The following is a 25295-nucleotide window of genomic DNA, read 5'->3' on the forward strand; positions in this document are numbered from 1 at the left end:
TAAACTGAGACACCTTTTAATTAATCTCTCCTGCTTCTGACCTCGTTCCCACATTTCCAGAGCCAAGTAATTCTAGGTTTCTATTTTTTTTGTATATTTTTTTATTGGAGTTCATATAAAACCGTCAATAAGCTTTCTTGCTCCATCATCCCTTTGATATCCTTCTCTACCTTACTTTCTCCTCCTCAGTTCTTGTCATTTTTCCGGCATGGCAAGCACACTCCTCCAACAAAGCTTTTGCAATTGCTGTCATCCCTGTCTCAACTCCTCTAAGTCTTTCCAGAACAGTGTCTGGCATACTTGTCACTCAATAAATATTTATTGACTGAATTAAGGAATCAGAGAAAACTTTTCAAGAAAGTAATATTTTATCCAAGATCAAAAAATAATCAGACTAATATAAATAGAATGAGGCTTATGGGTTGATGAGGAAAAAGAGATTGTGGCAGAGAAAACAACATGTGCAAAGGTCATGAGGCAGAAGTGAACATGTGTTATGTATATTTGGGGCATGCTAAGGAGGAAAGAAATATATACACAGCTAGAGAGAAAAACAGAAGCTCTATTATATGAAGGGATAAAATCAACACGTAGAAGTGCATGCTATTATTTTCTGATTATTACTTTTATTAATTACATCATCATTCCCCCAGACAACTAAGTATTAAATATTTAGGTATCCTGTAGTCCTCCTTTTTCATCATTTAGTCTTCTGGTCCTATAAATCTGAAGATACCTCTTTCCATTTACCCTTTTCTTTTTATTTCTACCACTGCTTTTCTAATTCAGGTCTGCATTCTGTGTTCATAGACTATTTTAATAACACTGATTTTTCACTACCTTAGAGTTTCCTTCTTTATCTAAAGCACACACAACAGCCTCTTTAGATTCTTTATTTTTCAAAAAAAAATTTCAATATTGTTCCCTCTAGCTCCCTAAACCTTAGCAACTTTCTCCTCTTTACTAAGACTCCTAATCTTGGTACACAGATTCTGTCAGCAAACATTCTCAACAAAAAGCAAAAATAAACTATTGTGACTACATGAAAATAAAGAGCTTCTGCACAGCAAAAGAAATAATCAACAAAATTAAAATACAACCTACTGAGTGGGAGAAGATATTTGCAATGACATATTTAATAAAGTGTTAATATCCAGAATATGTAAAGAACTTATACAACTCAACACCAAAAAAAGTTTAAAATGGACATTGGACATGAACATACATTTTTCTAAAGAAAACATACAGATGGTCAACAGACAAATGGAAAGATACTCAACAACATTCATCATCATGGAAGTGCAAATCAAAACCACAGTGATGTATCACCTCACACCTGTCAGGATGGCTAAAATCAAACACAAAAGAAACTACAAGTGTTGACAACGATGTGGAGGAAAAGGAACCCTCATGCACTGGTGATGGGAATGTAAACTTATGCAACCACTCTGGAAAATAGTATGGAGGTTCCTCAAAAGATTAAAATAGAATTACCATAAGATCCAGTAACTTCACTACTGGATATATACCCAAAGAATATGAAGATAATAATTTGAAAAGATATATGCACCCCTATGTTTTTGCATCATTATTTACAATAGCCAAATTATAGGAGCAACCCAAGTGTTCATTGATAGATGAATGGGTGAAGAAGATAATGTTATACATTTATACAATAGGATATTATTAATCCATAAAAAGTTCTAGGTATAGGGTTTTATTTTTCTATTATCTTAGTATGGCTAACCTGTTCTATCTGTGGAGCCTTTACCCTAACTCTTCCCTTTGCCTGGATGTTCATCCTCTCATTATTTGAACTTCTGATTTTTTTTCTTGTCATTTATATTATTGTTGAGTTATTACTAACTCAGAGATGTCCTTCTAGAACAACTAATATACAATAGCTAATGACTCTCTATAACATACTTTTGTTTTAATCATCTCACGCAGTTGTCACTAGATGATATTTTTTTTATTTGCTCATTTGTGGTATTTCTTCTATCTCAACCCATCACTGAGCTTCATAAGAGTTGGCACATAGCAGAAATCTTTGTAGTAAGTTGAATAGTGCCCTCTCCCAAAAAGATATTTCTATGTTCTAACCTTGGAATCTGTGATTATGGATTTATATAGCAAAAGATGGGATCAAGTTAAGGATCTTGAGAGGAAGAATTTATCCTAGCTTACCAAGGTGGGTCCTACATGCAATCAGATGCATCTTCATAAGAGAGAGGCAGAAGGAATACTGAAAACAGAATAAAGAAGTGAAGATGGAGTCAGAGATTGCAGGGATGAAATTGCAAGACTAAGGAAGCCAAGGCAGGCCAGCAGCCACCAGAGACTAGAAACAGCAAAGAGGCATTCTCCCCACAAGGCAACAGAGAAATCTTGATTTCAAACTTCTGTCCTGCAGAGTTACAAAGGAATAGATTTCTCTTATTTTAGCCTGTGGCAATTTGTTATAACAGTAATAGAAGAATAATATACCTCCTTCAAAAAAATCTCAAAATAAATAAATCGAGAGACAGAGAGACAGAGTTGTTGAAAGTTAGAAGGCAATAAATAAGAGCTCAAGAAATGAATGGAAACAAAAACAAAACTTCTAGCCAGACAGCAATATTAAAAGCATTAAAAATTAAATTTAAAAAATGACTGAAAACATAAACAGAGACATAAGGAATAGAAATAAGTCAAAAAAAATTTTAAAAAGTAAAAAAAAAAAAGAAATAAGCAAGTCCCACAAATAAAGAAATTCTGAAGTGAAAACACTTATATCGTTATAGAGACTATGCTGAATATGGAAGACAGCAAAGAAGATAAAAACTACATGTTTTTGGAATTCTTAAAAGAGGAAAGAAAAGTGGCATTCAAATATATACCGTACAAAGTTTCTCTGAGTAAAAAATATAAATATTTTATTAAAGTTCCTCCAAACTTACCTTTCCATATAAATTTTATAATCAGTTTATCAATATCAGCAAAATACTTTACTGGGATTTTGATTGGGATTACATTGAATCTATACATCAAGTTGGAAAGAGCTGATATTTTAATGTTGAAGTTTTCAATTTGAACATGAAGTACTTTTCCATTTATTTATATCTCCTCTATACAGTTTCTTTTATCAATGTGTTAGGATTGTCTTTATAATATTTTTATTTTGTTCCTTTTTCCTAATAAGTTTGAGTTTCCTGGAAATAGACTTAAAGACTTACAACAAAACATTTCTTGGAAAGTTCTCCTGAGAGATAAACGTGTAAGGAAGTAAATAAGGAAGAATTGGAGAGAGATATTGACTCATAATTGCAAGTGAGACCTCATCCAATCTTTAAGATGCCCTGAATTAAGATGATTCTTCAGAGCAGTCCAAACTTAAAGTGGATGCTCTTGAAGGATGTTAACATACTTCAGAAATCTTCACATTTTGTACCTATTCTTATATAGACAGCTGCATTCTTCTCCCAAAAACTTCAACTCTCCAATTTTTTTCTTCAGGTTCCAGACCATCCAGCCAGGCAATTCACCCTGCCTATGCACCTACACAGATTCTTTGCTCAGGCCATTTTTCTCACCCAAAGTTAATGACCAAATGCATCATCCAGAGTTCTTTCCATTGAAAGATTCTTTCTCACTGGTGTCATTCAGGGCCATGATGCTGGGGCTATAATGCACTTGTAGTCCATTAATAGCTCACATAGATCCACTGAACCAATCCATTCATAGACAAACAAAATCATCTTTTTTCTTCCTCCATTAACTGGCCATTGATATTCTATCATATTATCATAAGTGTGAGTTAAGCATGAGGAACTGGTGCAACAATGGGGGATGACCTAATGAGCAACCTACTTGTATACCTTGTGTAGTGATTCTGGCCCTGCTCATCGCACGATCCCAGATGTGTCACTTTCATCTTATGATAGATTGCTGTTGGACACACCAAACTTTATGATATGTTGGATCTGACATAATCTGGTGAATGATAGGAAGCTTTGGCCAGGTGATCCCAGTAGTTCACAGTCTGTTGTTCCATCTCTATGGAGTTGAATAGTATGATAAGAACTATTTTTGGTATAGTGTCTGGTTCTCTGTAGATGTCATGACCTTGCTCTAGAACCACAATGGTCTACATGGTGATTCACTAGTAAGCCTATCATTAACTCTACTTGATATCTTTCCATCAACAAATACATCCATTGTACTACCCGATATGGTAGCCACTAGCCACATGTGATTACTTAAGTTTAAGTTAAGTTACATAAAATTAAAAATACAGTTATTTAGATGCATTAGCCACATTTTGAGTGTTTAGTAGTCACATACAACCAGTGACTACTCTATTAGATAGTGAAAACATGAAACAATTTCATCACTGTGAAAGTTTTATTTTAAAAATGATGAACTATAAGGTCCTCCACATCATAGGACCTAAGTGGCATGTTTTCTTTCACCACTGGTTGGACTCTTGAGCTCTTTCCTGCTTTAGGTATCATTCAAAGCTGAAAGTCTTTCATGGCATTGAAGAAATTGACTTGGACTATAATTTTCCTAAGTTAAGAATATACTACTTTCTATGTGAAGAAAAGTAACAGATTGGGAGAAAATACTTGCAAAAGGAATTTCTGATAAAGGACTGTTACTCAAAATATACAAAGAAAATATCCACACAGAAAATAGCCTATGAAAAGATATATCATATGTAATCAGAGAAATGAAAGTTAAAACAATAATGGGATGCCACTATATACCTATTAGAATTGGCAAAATACAGAACACTGACAAGACCAAATACTGAGGATGTGAAGCAACAGGACTCTGATACAGTCTTAATGAGAGTGAAAAATGATAGACACCTTGGAAGGCAATTTTGCAGTTTCTTACAAAACTAACTGTGCTCTTACCATATGATCTGGCAATCATGGTTCTTAGTATTTCCCCAAAGAAGTTGAAAACTTAATGTCCACACAAAAACCCAAAAATGGTATTTATAAGTAGCTTTATTCTTAATTGCCAAAACTTGAAAGCAACCAAGATGTCCTTTAGTAGGTGAATGGATAAATAGACTGTGGTACATTCAGCCAATGTAATATTATTCAGAACCAAAAATAAATGAGCTATCAAGACGCCTGGGTGGCTCAGCAGTTGAGCATTGGCCTTTGGCTCAAGGCGAGATCCCGGTCCAGAGATTGAGTCTTGAGTCAGGCTCCCTCTGAGGAGCCTGCTTTTTCCCTCTGCCTATGTCTCTGCCTCTTTCTCTGTCTCTCATGAATAAACAAATAAAATCTTTAAAAAAAAGGTTTGAAAAAGAAATGAGCTATCAAAGCATGAAAGACATGGAGGAAATGTAAATGCATATTATTAAGTGGAAAAAGCCAATCTGAAAGATTTACACACTGTATGATTCCAACCATATGGATTTCTAGAAAAAGCAAAACTATGGAGACAGTAGAAAGATCAATAACTTCCCAGAGGTTAAGGGAAGGGAAGGATGAATTTGTGGAGCACAGAAGATTTTTAGGGCAGTGAAACTACTTTATGTGATACTAAAATGGTAGATACACGTCATTATGCATTTGTCCATACCCATAGAATGTACAGCACCCAGAATGAACTGAAATGTAAACTGTGGACTTGGATGATATTGATGTATCAGTGTAGATTCATCAATTGTAACAAACATATCTCTCTGGTGGAGGATGGTGAGACTAGAGGAGGCTATGCAGAAGTGGGAATGGGAGGTATATAGGACATCCCTGTACGTTTTGCTTAATTTTGTTGTGAACCTAAAATTGCTCTAAATGACTTATATTTTTTTAAAAAGAATATGCTACATCCAAAACCCAAGGAGTCTTACCAAGTACTGTGTTTCTTACTTGTGGGATATGTAAGATCTAATGATTTGTTTTATACTTTAGATTGGATATTGCAGTATGACCTGGATTTCTGGATCCATAAAATTGCATTTAGGTAGCAGATTCTTGACTCTTCATTGAATTTATTTCTAACTTATTGTTCACCTATCAGCAAGATATAAACACTATACTGGACCCAACTGATGATGTGAGGAATGTTCAGGTCAAATTGCCTTGGAAAGTTAACATAGCTCATAACAAAAACATAAATATATACTGTTGTGATGTTAATTATTTCTCATGATCATTCTGAATATACGTGAAAAATACTGTTAGGTAAATCAGTACTTCCATGTACCAGGTTCAATTAATCTTCTCTTTCAAATAAACCACAGTTGGCTCATCTATAATTGGAGCTACTACCTAGCTATTTCTATTAAGCTACTGTCATCCATAATAACCTATTTAATTGTTTTTAGGGGCTAAGACTGCTTTATTATATGGGGATCTGGTGAGGACTACTACATCCGTCACCTTCAAATATTTGAGGGTGATACTAAATAATCCATTCCTTAAAAAAAGTTACTGTTTTTTTTTTTTAATCTACTATTATTTTCCAGGAGAGTAGATAGTTTCAGAGGCTCTTGCTATGGTGTTACCTGGTCCCTCATTTTGGTGACTAAACTCACGTTCCATCAATGGATTCTAGATCTGACACCTGACTCAGGTCTGAAAACTGGGAAAGGGATCACAACATTTTATTGGTGTGGTTGCATTAAGTCTCCTGATCATTCATCTTTGATTTCTTTTGATTGTAGAAATTAAGCCATACTTTGGTTAGGTTCCCAGTAAATTATCACTGGAAGTCCTGTGTTACATTAACCATCTCTGTAGATCGTTACAGGTCAGGCCTTCCTCTGCCTGCCACTTTCACCATGTTGTTCAATGTGCTAAACATGCCCATCTTGCTTTGACAGTGAAGTGTCACTACCTGACCTCTTTTATCTTCAGATATGCTCATGCTTATTAGCACTGTCAGAGAGACCAGTTCTGTCTCAGCATCTATAGTCAGCCCCAACCTACAAAGGAGACGTACATCACATTTCTGAATGATGCTAGTGCCTTTTTCACTAGTGTAATCCTTAGTGCTCTAGTGAATGAACTGTGTTTCTGGCTCTCTCAGTCTGTAGCTTTCTGGTAGCTTTTTTGCTCTTAAATATATCACTGTAGTATGCCCATTTCTTGAAGTCATTTCATACCTTCCTCCTCTGTCACACAACGCTGGTCTTTCCACTTCACTTGCATGGGCCATCACTTTTTCAAACTTTCCAATTGTCATCCAAGCAGTGTATTAGCACTATCTTCTTGGGTCCTTGACAGTGTGTTAAATCATGTGTTATGGGAGAATGCTCCACATTAATAAATGCTGTTATCCAGCTTTATGTTCAGCACCCCTTGTTCCATCACCTTCAGGATCCAGTTTCATTCATATTATCTTGTTGCCCATGGTACCCACTAAATAGCTCCCACAGCTCCTTTGGCATACAGTCTCTATGATCCCTTAGCTACCTTAGCTCTTTCCCACTAGGCTGTGCTGATATTTGACCCTTTGTATTGGTCTATTTATCTGGAGGGAGATGAGGGTAGATTCTGGGAGTGTGGGGGGCATAGATGGAAACAATGGTTTTGAAAGCCTCTAAGTCATTTGAATCTTCTGCATGATCACCAAACAAAGCCCCTTTTAAAACAGAACCATATCTTCTAACAAAGAAGTATAAGTTACTTCCACTAAGAAGGTTTAGGGGAAATTGGAACTTCAAGGTTCTGATCAATTCAAAAGATATCAAAACTATATCTAATCCATTGTTTTTATTTCAAATCTAAGGGAAATATGCCTTCATTATTAGAACACTGACCTTGACTTAGGAGATCTGCTGGGACTGAAAAAATTCAACCTTCCCTGAAATTCCACTAGTCTAATGAGTAAGATTTGAACCTAATCCTCTATCTGCCTTGCAGTGGCAGGAATTAGTCTTTTTAAATGTTCCCAAGTGTTGCTCTGATATTCAGACTTTGCCTTGGGTTGATAAGTAATCATCTAAACTAATTCTCTCTCCCTCTTTAATTAAAACAAAATGGCTCCAACTAAAGCCCACCCAAATTATAGTTCTTATACCTATTTTTCTTATGTCATTAACCTCCAGAGATAATTACATAGCCAGTATGTCCCTTTCTACCAATGCTGCATCCTAGTTCACTACTGATAACAATTTAAACAGTTGTACACCAATAATTGGTGAATTATCATATAAAAAATATCCCCATATAATGCCACCACACCTTACAAGAAATATAGTACTTAGAACAAGAGTAATTTCCACAAGTCCCATTCAGGTAGGACACCCAATTCCAAAATACCAATCATTATACAATTTCTAATATCTTACTTTAGTTTTGTTTGTTTTTAATCTGTATATAAGTTGAATCAAAGTAATATTTTTAGATGTCTAATTTCTTTCACTCAATGGTAGATCTCAGAATCCATCCACATAATTGCATAATCAATAGTGTATTACATGAACAAACACATGATATTGTGTTATATCCCTTTGTATGAATATATCACAATTTATTATTATACTTTTAATTGATATTTCAGTTGTTTCCAGTTTTTGACTATTATCAATAATGCTGCTATAAGAACATTTACACATATTTTTGGTGAAAATGTGTATTCTCCTATGGTTACATGGAAGAGTAACACTGATGGGCTATCACAGCTTCCATAGATACTACCACATGGTTTTTTCCCAAAGAAATTGTATCAGTGTACACTGCCACTGGACCAAGACCAGTGCTCCAATTGGCTCATCTCTCTCCCACACTTACACTTAGTATAGGCAGGGCTATTTTTAAAAGTTATTTATTTATTTATTTATTTATTTATTTATTTATTTATTTATTTATAAGAGAGCTGAAGAGAACAGAGGGTGAAGCAGAGGGAAAGGCAGAGACAGCATCTCAAGCAGACCCTGTGCTGAGCAGAGATCGACCCATTACTTGATCTCACCACTGAGATCATGATGTGAGCCAAAACCAAAGAGTCTTTCCTGACTGAGCCACCCAGGCACCTCTAGGGAGGGTTATTTTTAATGTAAATGTAAAATTTTATTACAACCCTCTTTAGTGAGTATGAAATAGTGTCAGTTACAGTTTAATTCACCTAGGATACAAGATCTTAGAAATTTATATTGATATTTTCACTTAAAATTCTAGATGACAGAACTTTTATTTGATGTCTTCTCTGTTACATCATTATCTCATGCTTCTGAAAGACATGAGAATAATAGAATTTGAATATAACATTGATAATTTGTTGTATCCTATATTGCATGCAAAAATAATCCCATAATAATAGTGCTAATATGATCACTTTTATGGCTACTCGAACATATTATTTTTTTCTCTCTTCTCATTCTATTTTAGAGGAAATAGCCATTGCATACCATATTTTCTTCCTCTTAGCCTTTATTTCATCTTAATTCTATGGGCACCTAACTATATGCTCAGTGTTCACCAGCAGTCCTGATGTCCATGTCTCTCTAGTCATTTTGGTCGTCTGTAAGTCATTTCCTCATAGATTTTTTAGGTAATCATCATGGGAACAATATTCTTTGAGTTCTTACATATTGATAGCACTTGTCTGTGCCCTTTGCAGTTGAAAGTCAATTTTGTTGGATATAAAATGATTAGCTTATACATTCTTTCCTAGGCTATATTAATTTTCTCCATTTTCTTCTTGCTTAACTACATGTCTTAAAATTCTTATGATAAAAATGTGCAGTGTGATGCTCGTGGTTCTGGGATAGCATTTGTAAGTTCAGGATATGTCATCTCAAGATGTAGTTTCATATTGAAATCTGTTGTAAAAGAGTAGTTTTATATCACACGTGTTTATGGGAAATTAGATTCCATAAAATTTGAGGATGAAACATGTTCATGAAAAGCTTTTGTAAAAAAAAAAAAGAAAAAAAAACTTTTGTAACTTCACATGACTCCCACCCTTCTATTGTTTTTCTCTAATGTTCAAATGTATGGCAGCTTATTTTTGGAGATATTTTGGCTCTTGACTTCTCCTCCACCTCAGTTTAGATTTTTTTTTACCTTTGTCTCTATTTTGATCTACTCCCAGATGTTTTTCTTCTCTGTGAGGGCCTGCCCAAAATGGAGGTCTGGTGCGTCACTTTTCAAGTTCATAAAGGGACCAATTTAGACTGCTTCAGCAGTTAAATATACGTTTTTCATAAAATTTTGATGTATCTGACTATTCCCTTAGAAGATATAGGTAAAGTGAGGTTAATGGATTGAATTGGAGAAATATTAACAGTTTAAAATGTATTGATATATAATGCCAAATTTATTTCTGGATATTTTGTGCCAACCTATACCTCTATCACCATGGAATGGCAAGTTCCATCTCACCAAACCCATGCAGGGCCTGAATATTGTTCTTTTTTTCTGTGTTGCCAATTTAATGAAAATTTCTCATTGTTGTTTTAATTTGCAACTCAATCTCAGTCTCTCTGTAAAACACACAAATATGCTTATGTACCTAGGTAATATGATGTGCATGAGTTGTTTATTTTTAATATTTAGAAAAAAGTAGTATATTTGGTTTGAAACTCTAAAGTAACTATAGAAGCTCTTAGACATTACATGAGGCATCAAAACCCAGATTGACTGTGACTGGTTTTTTGTCATTATTCATATTAGAATTAAGGAATTCCTCCAGACTCTTGTCATCAGGCTATTTTTACTGCCCCTTCTCTTCCTGATGATTCTCCTTAATTTTCCTGGGTAGCTTCAATAGAAACTTCCTTTTTTTATGCCATATAATACTTTTTAATGCTAACTTCTGTTCCTCCACCACCTCACTTAAATCCCGACACACACAAACTTGCACACACTTACAGATATCTTACTTTCTCATAGGAAGTGTTTTTTGCTTTCAACTCTGGATAAGCCACAGTCCTTAGATAGAAGCTGAAATTTTATTTTGCAGGCTGGGAGAAGTAAGAAAATGCAATGATTTATCTGAAGTAGTAGAAACAGGAGGTTTGAGTGTAATATTTATGCTACTAGGAAACCAGCAGGAAGGAAACTAGAATTAGAAATTTATTTTGCAGACACTGTACTTAGTACTTTTCATGCTATGTTGTTATCAGTCTTTCACATCCAGTGAAGTAGAAATCATTACCCCTATTTTACAGGAGAGGAAACTGAGGACTTAAAAACATTGCATGAACTGCCCAAGGACACAGAGGTATTAGATAACTCTTACACATTGAATGTGTGAAAGCTGGTATATAAGCTTAGATCTTTTGGATGCTACAGTCTATTTTTTTTTCTCATGCTGTCAAACCATGGAGAATATTTTTCTATGAGGTCTTTATTAATGATGCTGTTTGTGCTGTGATAAAATAGTATCTCTGTTGTAGCTTATAGTGCTTTGTAGAAGTAAACACTCTTTTTAAATGTATATTTTTGCCTATAGGCACATTTCTCTAACCAGCGCATATGAATAAAGAGTTTTCAAATACCCTTCATGGAGGTCACTGAAACAGTTCCTAAGTGAGGAGATTAAAAACCTAAATCCTGTGTGTGTGTGTCTGTGTGTATGTGTGTGTTTTAAATGTATAAAAGTATACAAGTATTTAGGGTCTGTGGACTTCAAGTATGATTAAAATTACTTACCTTATTAGTATGCATTTTAAACTGCATATTAAAATTAGTGATTCATAAGTATAATAACTTGAAATTTCCAAAATTCTATTAAAACAGGTCATATTGTGCTTCAGTTTAAATTTGTTCTGTTCTCAATTCTATGAGTGTTGCCTGTGAGGGTTAAAGAAGAAGAAATATGTACGTGCGTGTTGGGATGCATGATTTTTCTGCAAACTTTGTCTCTTTTCTAGAAGTTTGCTTAACTTTTATGCTGTGTGTGCTTCTAAACTAGGTCTAGACAGATTAACATGACATTTTGATGAGAAATTGCATAAAATTTGCTAAATTTACCATTAAAGTCTTTCTCTCTTCTTAACACACTCCTCCATTCTGCAATGGAGAAAACTTAATTTAATAATTTAATTAATTTCAGTGTATAGTATTTAGAGAAAGGAGGAAGATTTTTACATAAAAGGCTTTTCGGTATATATTATTTTAATTTTTAAAGTTTATTCTAAGTTCAGCTAAACTTTACTGATTCCATTCAATAAAGAGAACTTTAATAGTAATAAAAGAAATCATCCATGTCAATACTACTATTTTAAAACAATGACAATAAAAAGAAAAATAGAAAAAGCTTCTTAGTTTTAATTTTATTCTTTCTCCACATTTTGCTGACATGGATTAGATTACAGAATTCTTTGTTTCTTTCTTAAACTAATTATGAAAGAATCTAAAATTATCACTTTTATTAATATATTATTATATTTAGTAATGATTAATACTTTTCTCCAGCATTGTGACTAGTATGTCATAATCTTATTCATTTAGTATTCTGATGAAAAAGCAATAAGCCATCCCTATGAGACATTAATCATTTAATCATAAAATAATATAAAACAAAATGAACTCTCAATTAGATATGTTAGCATAATCTGGTTTTGCCCCTTCAAATAATTTTATTGATCTTCTTAAATCTATATGTGTGGGGAAACCAGATGGCTTAGAAATTTACCTTCTTTCTAAAGTCTAAGTGGTGTCTGAAATCAGCCAAGCATTCCTGACTTGGAGCTTGAGAATTTTAATACCCAAAGTTATATGAAACTAAAAACTTTCAGTTATTTGAAACTGAAAATTTTGCTTTGACTTCTTCAAACCTGTGCCTTATAGAACAACTCTTTCTGGGTTGACCTTCGTTAGAAGACATGTGTTTGTTTCCCATGGAAATTTTAATTGCTAAATTGTAATACATATATATTATATGTGATGTAATATTAATAACATTATTATAATATTATAGAGTTTGAATCACTTGGTTTAAATTTAGTATCACCATTATATAGTTATGTGGCTTTGGTCAAATAAGTTAATTTCCCTAAACCTTAATTTTTTCACTTGTAAAACAGTAATAATACTTATTTCATAGGATTTGAAGAGTTATAGTTAGGACTAAATGGAATGTGCATATTAAATACTTATCTAATAGGAAACAGTTACTGTAACAACCACATAGTATTATTCCTAATGTTAAAAAGAAAGTTTAAACTAACCATTTACTACACAAAAGCTCTACTTCAGATGAGATTTCTGGTCAAATGGATAAGACATTTTAATATTATGCTAGTGTTAACATTACACATGTAATTTGAGCAAATATATATTTTAATAGAATAATTACACGAGTAAGTTTTATATATATACAAATGTATATATGTAACATAGTAATTGTATATGCCTGTGTTTATATATACTTCAAATGAAAGGGAAAGATTAATATTTGTTGCTCATTAGATATGAAGGCACTTAATAGATATCTTAAATACATGAATAAAATGCTTTGAGGATATATTTTATAATCTTTGTATTTCAGATGAAGAGACTGAAACTCAGAGGGACTAGAAGACATGCATCTAGCCAGTTGGAATAAGAGCCTAACTTTTAGACTAATAAATCAGTTAGATTTCAAAACCTATGTTTTACCAAATCAAGATGTGTAACAGTGGAGTTGGAGTATATGCATGTAGGGACCTGAACAGAAGGAATGTAATTACAAAAGCAAAAAACTACAGAAAAAATTTGCAATGTATAATACATAGCTAGCTCATACTGTGTTAGAACTTTAAAAAAATGCAATCGTTAATTCTATTTTCATCTAATCACAAAATCCTGTATGATCAGAAGATTTGGGAGGTGAATTAGATAGCACTAACCAAAGATTGAAAAGTAAACAAATGTATTTGAAATTTTTACTTTTTGAAATTTTTTGATAAGTCTGGGAAAATTAATACTGCCAGTTATTTAAATTCATCACTGTTAATATACGACTCATTTGAGAGGAAGATAACACTGTCTGATATAAGAGCTACTAAAAATATAAGCATGAAATGGTCTTTAAATGATTTTTTTATCTATATGGAGAAAATATACCATATTTTATATATATATATATAAATTCATATGTATTTTAATTCTGAAAAATATATCATTCTGTGAGGAATACAAACATATTAATGACCAACATTCTAAGACAGAAAACAAAATGCATAGATACTTTCATGTAAGACTAGATTACGAGACTTATCCAAATATCACTGTCTCAGTTCCAGTTTTATTCCAAGACAGGATATCTTGATTATCTTATCTACCCTGACTATATCTCAAGATGTTGAGAAGGTATTAGTAAGGCCTAGTTTAGATACCATTCTTTAATATCTGAAGGAGCTTTTTAAAAAATTTCAATATTAGGTTGCCTAATTCTACTCACATTATGAAATAAACAATATACAGTTTCCTAACTTGCATTCATTAATATAAAAAATATTTACTGAGTATTTGCTACAAGTCAGGTAATATGCTAGGCTTCATTGATATGCCATTGAGTCAAACAATTCACATTTTTTGCATCTTGTTAGACATTGAATAAATCTAATAAATTGTCTAATAAAAAACATTGCTAAATAAACTTTTAAAAATCCATGCATACTATTCTTCACAGTTGACTCTCTTAGTAAATATAATTGGCTTTACCTCCAGAATATATCTAGCTTCCAACTGTCTATCATCTCCATTTCTATTTGGTCCTAGCTCATATTTTCTAACTCCAGAATTATTCTAATACCTTCCTCACTTGTCTCCCTCTTTCTACCCTTGCCTCCACCTCCTCTCTCATGTTTATTTTCAACACAGTAGCTACAGTAAAACTTTAAAAAAATGTCAGGTGATGTCATTTCTCCTTAAATCTTTCAGTGGCATAACATCTCACTCAATTCAAATTCTAAGTTCTTGACATTGCCTTCGATCTGGAATATTCTTATCTTTGTATCCTTTCTAACTTCTGCCAATCCTCTCCCCCATACTCCCACACTCAGAAGCCACCTTGAGTTCTTTGCTGCCTCTCAAACATGCCAAACACAATCCTGTCTTAAATTCATTTAATACTATTTTGTCTTCATTTCAGTCTGCAACATGTTTTCCCCATGTATTCACTTGGCTTACTTTTTTTTATTGCCTTCAGACACCAACTCAAATATCATCTTAGTGGCAATATAGAAAGCCCTTTACTCGAGGCCTTTATTCCTTTGCCTGTTTAATTATTCTCCATATCATGTATCACTATGAACATCATTTGTTCCCTGTATATTTTCCACTAGGAGAACCAGCATCTCTGTTTGGGGAAGATTTCTTCTATCATTTCCTTAATTACCATATCTTTTACTGTTTCTCTTCTAGGAAAAATATAACTTTCATGTTAGTGCTTTTGAAACTATTCTTAAATGTTCTAATATTTTTACTTATTATTTATATATTTTTGTTGTTGTGAGTTATGGGAATTTTTAGAAGTTTGATTATTTTTAGGACATGCCTATCAAGATTTTTTCCCCCAGCTTACCTATTGAAATTTTAAGGTTAGAAGTTATCTTATTTCTTTACTTTTGTGTGTGTGTGTGTTCTACGTTTCTCTCTTTGAGAGTTCTTAATATTATTCATGGATGTTTTCTACTGCCTCAATAGAAGCTAACAATTTTAATATTGGGTTTTATTTGCCTCCCTATCCACAAATTCTTTTAAATGGGCATACTTACTTTTTTTTATTATTAGTTTCAGAGGTAGAATTTAGTGATTCATCAATTGCATATAACACCCAGTGCTCATTACATCAAAATGCCCTCCTTAATGTCCATCACCCAATTATCCCTTCCTCCACCCACCTCCCCTTCAGGAATCCACGATTTGTTTCCCAGAGTTCAGCATCTCTTATGGTTTGCCTTCCTCTCAACTACCATACTTACTTTTATCTTCATGGACATTGTTTCCCAGGTAAGTTGTCCAGGTATGTCATGTAGTGGCCACTAGCAGAAAATGATAAATCAGTTGTAGGTCATGAACTCCTCTGGCAGACCACTGGATGACCTGGGGAGAATGGGTGGTTTCTCTGCCTCCAGGTTTCTTCATGTACAAAGAAAGATGGTGTGGTCCTGTAAAACACAATGAGACATTAAGTTCACCTGAACTGGTCCTTTTCAGTATTTCCATCATTAATTCAATCAGACATAGAGAGCCCTACAGCAGTGTACCTACAGGACTTGCAGGTCCCAGCACTCCCTTCACACCATCAAAGCAATGATCTGACACCTACAATAACTGAGAATTTCTCTGGACTTCCCTCAAGATTCTACTGGAAAGTTGGGAGCCTTTGAATTATCCAGGCATCCCAGACAATTTTCCTCTGGGACATTATGGTTTATAAAGCACCAAGATTTCCCCATCCACCCATTTAGTTTATATTTTTAAGGTTTTAATTATTTATTCATGAGAGGTAGAGACATAGATAGAAGGAGAAGCAGGCTCCCTGGTGGGAACCTGAGGCAGTACTGGATCCCAGGATCCGGGGATCACAACCTGAACTGAAGGCAGACACTCAACCATTGAGCCACTCAGGTGTCCCTGGTTTATTTTATTTTTTGAGTACTTCTGGTAAGTAAGGACTTAGAAGACAGGAGAGATAAACATGTATGTTTCCAACATCTTCAAAAAACCTTGCTTTGTGTATCTTGTTTTTTTTTTACATACTGTAAAACCACGTAACAGCCAGTATATGGAAACTAGAAAATAATGGGTTATTGCATTTAAGGAGGTATACTTGAAACAATGTTGATGATGATGATGATAAAAATACTATCAAAAAAGGCCAAAAAAAAAGATATAGACACAAAATATAAATAGATCCTGTAATCACATTCTCTCATGCATTCATTTTCTTATTCAATAAATGATTATTTGCATACATAAAATGTGAGGCACTTTTCTACCAGAGATACAAAGATAAATTAGACAAAATTCTTCTTAAAGGACTCTAGGCTCAAATTTTTGATAGCATTTGCTGTAGCACTAGTGTAGTAATAGCAATCAACATTTCTTGGGTGCCCAGAATATTCAATTTTTTTCTAAGTGCTATGCGTGCGTTTTTTTTGCATGCATTATCTCATTCAGTGTCAAATTTTTCTATAAGATATGGCTATTATTACTCTCATTTTATAACTTGGAAAACAAAGGCATTGGAACATGAAGCAGCAAGATCGCACAACTAGTATTGATAGATGCTAGAATTCAAATTCAAGTAGTCTACCTCCAGAATCACCTTATTAGTTATCATGATGTATATAGCATATGTAGTTTACAAATCCATTCAGTAAAAAATCATAATAAAAAATCATCTAAGCAACACAGACAGGATAGGTAGGGAAGATCACTGTTGTGGAATAGACACCTATGAGAGTTCTCTGTAATTCCTGTAATGATCAACATAATGTAATCCCATTGAGTAGGCCGAGATGGTTTGTGTTGAAAGGGGTACACTTTAAGAAAAAAAAATTGACAGAGAAAAAATTATTGGAGAGGAACATAATAAAATATGGAAGATGTAATAGAGAAAAACTTACAGTTTTATATAGATGATTGACTTTGAGTCTTCGAATATATGGGCAATTAATTTTTTAGAACTCCTTTACATTATAAGGAGTAATATGCCAACATTTATAAAATATTTCTGGTACTGAAGAAAATACAAAGTAGTTTTAGTGAAAAGGAGAAAACTTCTATCAGATTAAATAATAAGTATCATTAAGAATCCTTGACAAGCAGACTAAACACAACTTATTTCCATTTTAGTTAAAAAAAGAAAATAAAATCATTATTTTAAACAGACACTTAACCAAACAAGAGTTTAATGATAAAAGAAGTCTTAGCTATGGGTAATAGTTTGGTGCTCTATTATTGCAAAAAAAAAAAGTTTGCTAACTTTCCTAATATAAGTTGTGTTTCTCTCACATCTAATCAATACATGTGGCAAAATAACTGTCAAATGAAATGAACTCAACAAATTATATTTTTCATAAATCAAGTTTGTAGAAAATCTTGAGATTAATCTTCATGCATTGCTTTTCTTTTAGGGAAATATATCAATTGACAGAAATCATAAGAAAATTGAGCTTTGTTTTTGGTGGGGTTATGAAAAGATAGTATAAGACTCCCAGACCCTTTCTTTTTAAATGTTTCATAGTTTTGTTCTGAACTATATTAATATCTCAATTTTCTTGGATGGAGAAGATGAAATCACTTTAACTTGAGTGCCCATAGTCGCTCACTCATGTGTCCACATCTATGTAGATTTCTTTATAATTATTACTTATACATTTATGCTATTTACAGACAAAATATTTTTCCTTCTAAATTTTTGTGAAATTTGCCTTGCTTTAATGCACAAAGATTTTTAATATAATTGTGAATAAAAGTAGTAAGACTAGACAACCTGTATTATTCCTAATCTTATTATTTCAAGATTAAGTATGTAGGTGTATTTTTCAGTGGGATGCTCTTTATTGGGTGAAGAAAACTCTTACCTGGTACCAGTTTGCTAAGATTTTAAAATTATGAATGAATATCCAAAATTATGCTTTTTCTACATCTGCTGAAATTTATACACACACATTTAATCTGTTAATATGAGTTACATGAATTGATTATTTAACATTGAGCCAACCTTGTATTATTGTACTTTTTTAACACATTGCTAGATTTGTTTTGCTAATTTTTGACAATGATTTTGTCAAGAGTAATATTAGTTTGTAATTTCTTTTTCATTTCATTTTTGTTACTTATTTTACTTTCCTGACTTCTTTTGTTCTCAATGAATATATATTTAAAATTTTCCCATTATTTATTTATTTCCACTATTTATTTTCCCTTCTCTCTCTCCCTCTCCCCCCCCCACTGCCTATGCTTTCTCTCTGAAGTAAATAAATAAAATCTTTTTTTAAAAAAGAATTTATGTTAACATTTTATTATCTCCTATAAAATGTCTATCTCTTGTCTTGCCTTTTGTGATACAAATTGCTTATATGACATATCTTCAACTATGTCTGACATCTGTTATATCCTTGTTTTTTTCATTCTTTTTTTCTCTCAATTTCATTCTGGACATTTTCTGACCTTTAGATTGTTAAGCATTTCTTTCACTGTGTCCAGACTACTGTTAAAGCAATACAATACGTTCTTTGAAATGAAGAAGAATATATTGATTTCTGTATCTTAAAAATGGTCACAGATTGTTTTTCTAGATTCTAATTTTCAATTGAAATACTCTACCAATTCATCCAATTTATCCACATATAGTTCTATCTCCTTTCACATATTCAATTTAGTTAGGTTATTGTTTCTAATCACCATATCAGGATCACCTCTGGTTTTATTCCTCTTGGCTGCTTTAACTCTTCTTTATAAGTGAAATTTTCCTGCTACTCACCATATCTAGCAATTGTTTTATTTATTAAGTGCACTAAGGTTGATATAATATAGCATTTCTGGATAATATTTTCCTCTCAAGGTGATGAGCTATATTCCGTCTGCAATTACATTGTGTGATGATCTTGATGATCCTATCTATTGAAGCGTGTTTTTTGATTAATTAGGGTAGGTCTATTTGTTTTTCTTTTTTCTAGTCCTCTTTTCTATGCTTTATAGGTAGGGTACGTAGGGCACATATTTTCTGGGATCCCAGCTCAATGGTAAATGTACGCAACAAGATTCCTCCGCTACGGCTGGACCTGAACCTCAGCATTTCTCCAACATTTATGACCTGTCAAATACCTGAGTAGCTCTCAGGCTCCCTTTAACTACATTTCCTCTCTGTCTCTGCCTCGGTATCTTTCCTTTATCTCATCTCCAATAGTCTCAATCTTTACCTAGTTTAGGAGTTGGCCAAAGACCTAATGGAAATATTTCAGGTTTTTGTTTTGTTTTGTTTTCAAAGGTTTTTAGAGCTTCTTTTCTGTAAATACTTTCAGCTTCTATGCTGCAAATGCTTTCTTCCTGGTGCCCTGCTCCCTCCCCCATTTTTCCTGCCTCAGTAGTATTGAAGTGAATCAGTATTGAAGCACTACAATTCACAAAGTACCCTCTGGCAGAGCACTAGTGTAAATATACTGGTATGCTTTCCTTCCCTCAAGAATCGTAGCTCAGTGTTGGTTACTGTATAGTGCCCACAGAGAGTTATTTATTTATAAATTTTTACATCTTTTTTTATTTTGTTCATCTTATTTTAGGTGCTTCAGAATGGGGGGTAAGTTTGTCACAGCTGGAACCAGAAGAACTATAGTCATGTCATTATCCTAAAATATTTATTACAAAAATGAATTAGCTTCTGAGAACCTAGTTTTGGGCAAAAATAACAATTTTTGCTTTCAAAGAACTTATGTTTTCATGAAAGTTGCTGACAACTGGAGAGAGACAGCATTCCGTGTCTGACAAGGATTTTGAAAGTTCATAAAGCACTCCAGAAATTGACTAAAAAAGTCTTTAAAACTCTTTATATATCTTAGATTTCATTCTCCACAATTTTCCACAGAACTGCTCTGGCAACAGTATATAGTTAAGATACACAGCTCTAAATTTCTGGTATTAATTATCAATTTCTGAAATTGGTCAATAAAATATTGATGAAAACTTCAAATACAACATTCTTTATTAAAAACATGATGTATATTTCATTGTATATCGTGCCTTTATTTATATATACATTTTTAAATTTATAACCATAGAATGACATAGTACTTTTGGAAGAGAAAGGTAGAGAGAAGGAACTTGTCAAGGTATCTTGGTCTGCATAAATATTTAATATGAAACAAACATATTACACATTTATATGTAGGTAAACACTAAATAATAGAAATTATTTTTTTTCCTATAAGCAACTAAAGTTAGTATTTTTTTCCATATCAAGGAGTTAGTATTTTCTAAAACCTCTCATTATATCTGCACTCTTTTTAGTCCGCTTGAGTTAATGCAAGTTGAGTCAGACAGTATGGAACATTCTGGTTACAAATAGTTTTTAAATGTCTTTTAAGACAGTTGTATTTAATATCCTAGAATTTGGTGCTTAACATAAGGACTTTTTCTTTACTAATACTTTCTAAAGGCAGGATATTTTCCCATTTAAAATTGGAATAAATTGTTCACAAATTAATGGAATTATAGCTATGCCTATGTTCTTCACTATGTGGTTTTAATATCCTAAATTATTTTGAATAAAATTTATTAATGCTTATGGTGTCTTTATGGGGAAAAAGCTTACTATAAATCAACAATTCCTGACTCAGAAGGTATGTGAAAACTTCAAAAAGAACAAGGACACTGCAGTTAATTTAATGCGTCTATGGTTTTACTATAGATGTGCTAATTTGGTTATTGCTTTAAGAGGCTTTTACCATGTATCTTAGAGTCTTAGGTCTCCTGATTTATAGAAAACATATGACCTGTGGGGCACCTGTGTGGCCTAGTAAGTTAAGTGTCTGACTCTTAATTTCAGGTGAAGTCATGATCTCAGGGTCCTGGGATGAGCCCTGCCTTGGGCTCCATGCTTAGTTGAGAGTCTGCTTGAGATTCTCTCCCTCATCCTCTGCCCTCCCCCATACACACTTGCACACACTTGTGCTCTTGCTCTCTTTCTTTCTGTAGAATGAATAAACAAATCTTTTAAAAAGAAAACAGACCTGTGATAGAAGAATGAGGCTATCATTAAAGTATATAAATGAGCATCTTTCCATTTTCTGTACCCACTCAAAAGATTGGTATGGGAAGCAAGATACCAGTGAGGGTTTCTCAGCTTCTGCCCTGTTGACAATTTGGAGTGACAATTACTTGTCATTGATAGCCTACCTTAAACATTGTTGAATGTTTAGCAGCACTCCTGGCTTCTACAGGCCAGCAGTTTATTTCTACCCAGGCATGACAACCAAAGTTGTATCCAGTCATTTCCAAATGTGAGGTGGGTACAAAATTGCCCTTAGTTAGGAACCACTGTGCTTTAGCTTTACTTAGTTCCCACTAGAGAAAATATTAGGGAATATGTGTCCAGAGCAGCAGAATGGTAGAGCAGAAATGGCATAGAGTAATGATAGGAACAGAACAAAACAATAAATAACGTATGTAATGCTAACTATGTGCTAGGCATTGCTATAAGCCTTTTGCCTATATTATGTAACATTCTCTACAAGGATATTAGTTGTGTGTTATTCTCTGCATTTTACAGATGGGGAAACAGGAATAAAAATTTAATTGCTCAAGGCCAAATTGACTGTTAAGTGGCTTTACTCCTAAGAAGCATATTTCTGGCATAAGCACTCTTTTTGTTTGTTTTTAAATATACTTTTAGATTTACGGGAAAGTTGCAACGGTAGAGCAAAGAGTTCCCACTTATAACCAGTTTTTCCTATTGTTTCTCTTATTTTACATTAGTATGTATGGTATATTTGTCCAAGTAATGAATAATAGGGGTACATTATGATGAACAAATTACATATATTATTCAAATTGTCTTAGTTTTTATCTAATATCCTCTTTCTCTTCCAGAATCTCATCCTTCATATCACATTATATTTAGTCATTGTATCTTATTATTTTAGGCTTCTATAGAGAGTGACAGTTCCTCAGTTTTGAGGCATACTGGTTAGACATCTTGTAGAACGTCTGTTAACTAGGGTTTGTTTTTTTCATGAGTATATTGGGGTCATGGACTTTGGGGATGAAGAACATAGAGGTAAACTGACCTTCTCATCACATTATGTCAGGAGTACATGCTATCTATGTGAATGCCCACCACTGATGCTAACCTTGCTAACTTGGCTGAAATAGTGTTTGTCAGATTTCTGTACAGTTTCTCTTTGTTTGGTGAGTTAAGTTACTCTTTTATAAGTGTAAAATTACTTTATTTCCCCCTCCTTTTCATTGGTAGCTTTTGGAAAGAAGTTTCTATGTGCAACATAAAAATTAAAGAGAAAAAAATTAAGGAGAAATTATACTCCATCATAAATTATATAATTTATAATATATAATAATTATAGACAATTATATAAATGTATAATTATATAAATATATTATATAAATATGTAATTATATAAATAATTATATATAATATATAATAGTTATTATATATTATAATTAATATATATTTAATTATATGATTTACGTAACTCATGTAGTAAATTACTTGGAATTTTACTGCATGTGAAATTTGCTTAATCTCCCAATTCTTTATTTTTTTCAATCATCTAGTTATATCAATATGGACACATGGCTATTCATTCTATGGGTTACAACTCAGTACTACTATACTCTCATATGTATGTGGGTGTGTGCATGTGTTTGTGCTAAGCATCTCCTTAATTTCTGGTGTAATACAATGGTCTATGTTCATCTTGTATATTTTTTGCCTCCGCCCTAGAATCAACCATTTCTTAGTCAATTTTATTGGAGAAGAGTATCAGAAAGTAAGATCTGGGTACTGGGTATACGTTTACTCCTGGGCTGTCTCAGCTATCAGAGCAGGGGGATACAGGTGTGTAAACTAACACAGGTATATACACATATCTATAAATATTTCTATATGTATCCATCTGTATTTATATTAAGCTTAACAATAATTCACATAAGTATCTTCAAATGTAGTTCATTACCTTATGAAGAATTCAAGCTTTCTCCCCTTTCGTATCTGTAAATTCATACTCCAACGGTGAGAAAGCTGACTCCAACTATCCTCCGTCCATTTACTTAATTGTCCAATACCATTATAGATATATAGCAGTATTATAATTTTAATCCATACTCCTGAGGGAAATAGTGTATCAACCAGAGTACAATTATAATGTGAAGTTCCTTTAGTCACTGGCCATATAGTTTCTACTCATTTCCAAAATTACTTAAGTCAGCAACTTGTCCTTCACTCTCATTAGTAAGTTTATTTCATACATTTAAAGTACAGTTAGATTCTTTTGCTACCATCTGTATTTCATCCTGGGATCCCGATTGCCTCAGTGATTTTTTAAAGTTTGCATACTCTAAAATTTACTCTGTATGATGTAGACATTCTAAACATTTTGATAAATGCATAGTGACATATCCACTATCACAGTATCATATAAAATAGTTTTGTCACCCTAAAATATAACCTGTCCTTAACCAATTCAAACCTTCTCTCTTCCCAGATCTCTGGCAACCACTGACCTATTTACCGTGTCTAAAGTTTTTCCTTTTCTGGAATCTCATATAAATGGAATACAATATATAACATTTTCAGCATGGCTTCTTTCCTAAGAATTATTCATTTAAGATCAATCCAGGTGTTTGCATGACTTCATAGCTCATTTCTCTTCATAGTGTCTCATTGTATGGATGTGTTTATCAATTTTCCCTAATTCACATAGACTTTCTCTGAGACTTCCATCAGGAAATTTTGTAGTTTGCATTTTACAGTTAAGCCTATGATCCATTTTGAGTTAATTTTGTGTAAAATATAAGCTCTGTGTCTAAGTTCAATTTTCTGCATATAGACATATAATAATTTCAACACCATTTATTGAAAAGACTATGCTTTCTCTATTGAATTGTCTTCATATTTTTGTCAAAATAAGTTGACTATATTCGTGTGAGTCTATTTCTGGGCCATCTATATTTTTCATTGATCTATGTTTTTATTCTTTCACCAATACCACTATCTTTTGAATAATGAAGGTTTATAGAAAGAATTAATATTAGACAATTCTGGTCTGGCTTTCTAGCATTGTTCTTTTCCAGTATATGTGGGCTATTCTATGTTCTTTGTATTTCCATATAAGGTTTAGAATCAATGTGTTGATATCTACAAAAAACCCAGTAGGAGTTTTATTTGGAATTGTGTTGTATCTTTGTATCTATTAATCAGGCTGGGAATAATTGACATTTTAACAATAGTGAAGCTATGAACACAATCTCTCCAATTATTTACATCTTTGAGTTTTTCCTCAGTGTTTTGTAGTTTTCCACATAAAAGTGCTGTATATATTTTTAAGATTTATCCCTAAATATTTCATTTTCTTGGATGCTATAGTAAATGATATGTTTAAATTTTTTTAAAATTCCAATTGATCATGGCTGCTATAGATGAAAGTAATGGACTTTGCACATTGACTTTATATACTATGACTTTGCTATATTTGTTTCTTGGTTCCAAGTGAGCTATTTTTACTTTTGTAAATTCTTCAGGTAGTTTTACATAGATGATCATGTCATTTGAATAAAAATTGTATTCCTATGAAGCATAATCTGTCAGCTAAATACCAGATTTCTCAATCTTTGCTTGGCTAAAGTCAAAGGGCATGGGATGCTAATAGTTCCAGACACTGTTCTTTA

Source organism: Vulpes lagopus, chromosome 1 (genome assembly GCF_018345385.1).
Source record: "Vulpes lagopus strain Blue_001 chromosome 1, ASM1834538v1, whole genome shotgun sequence".
Classification (NCBI taxonomy): Eukaryota; Metazoa; Chordata; class Mammalia; order Carnivora; family Canidae; genus Vulpes; species Vulpes lagopus.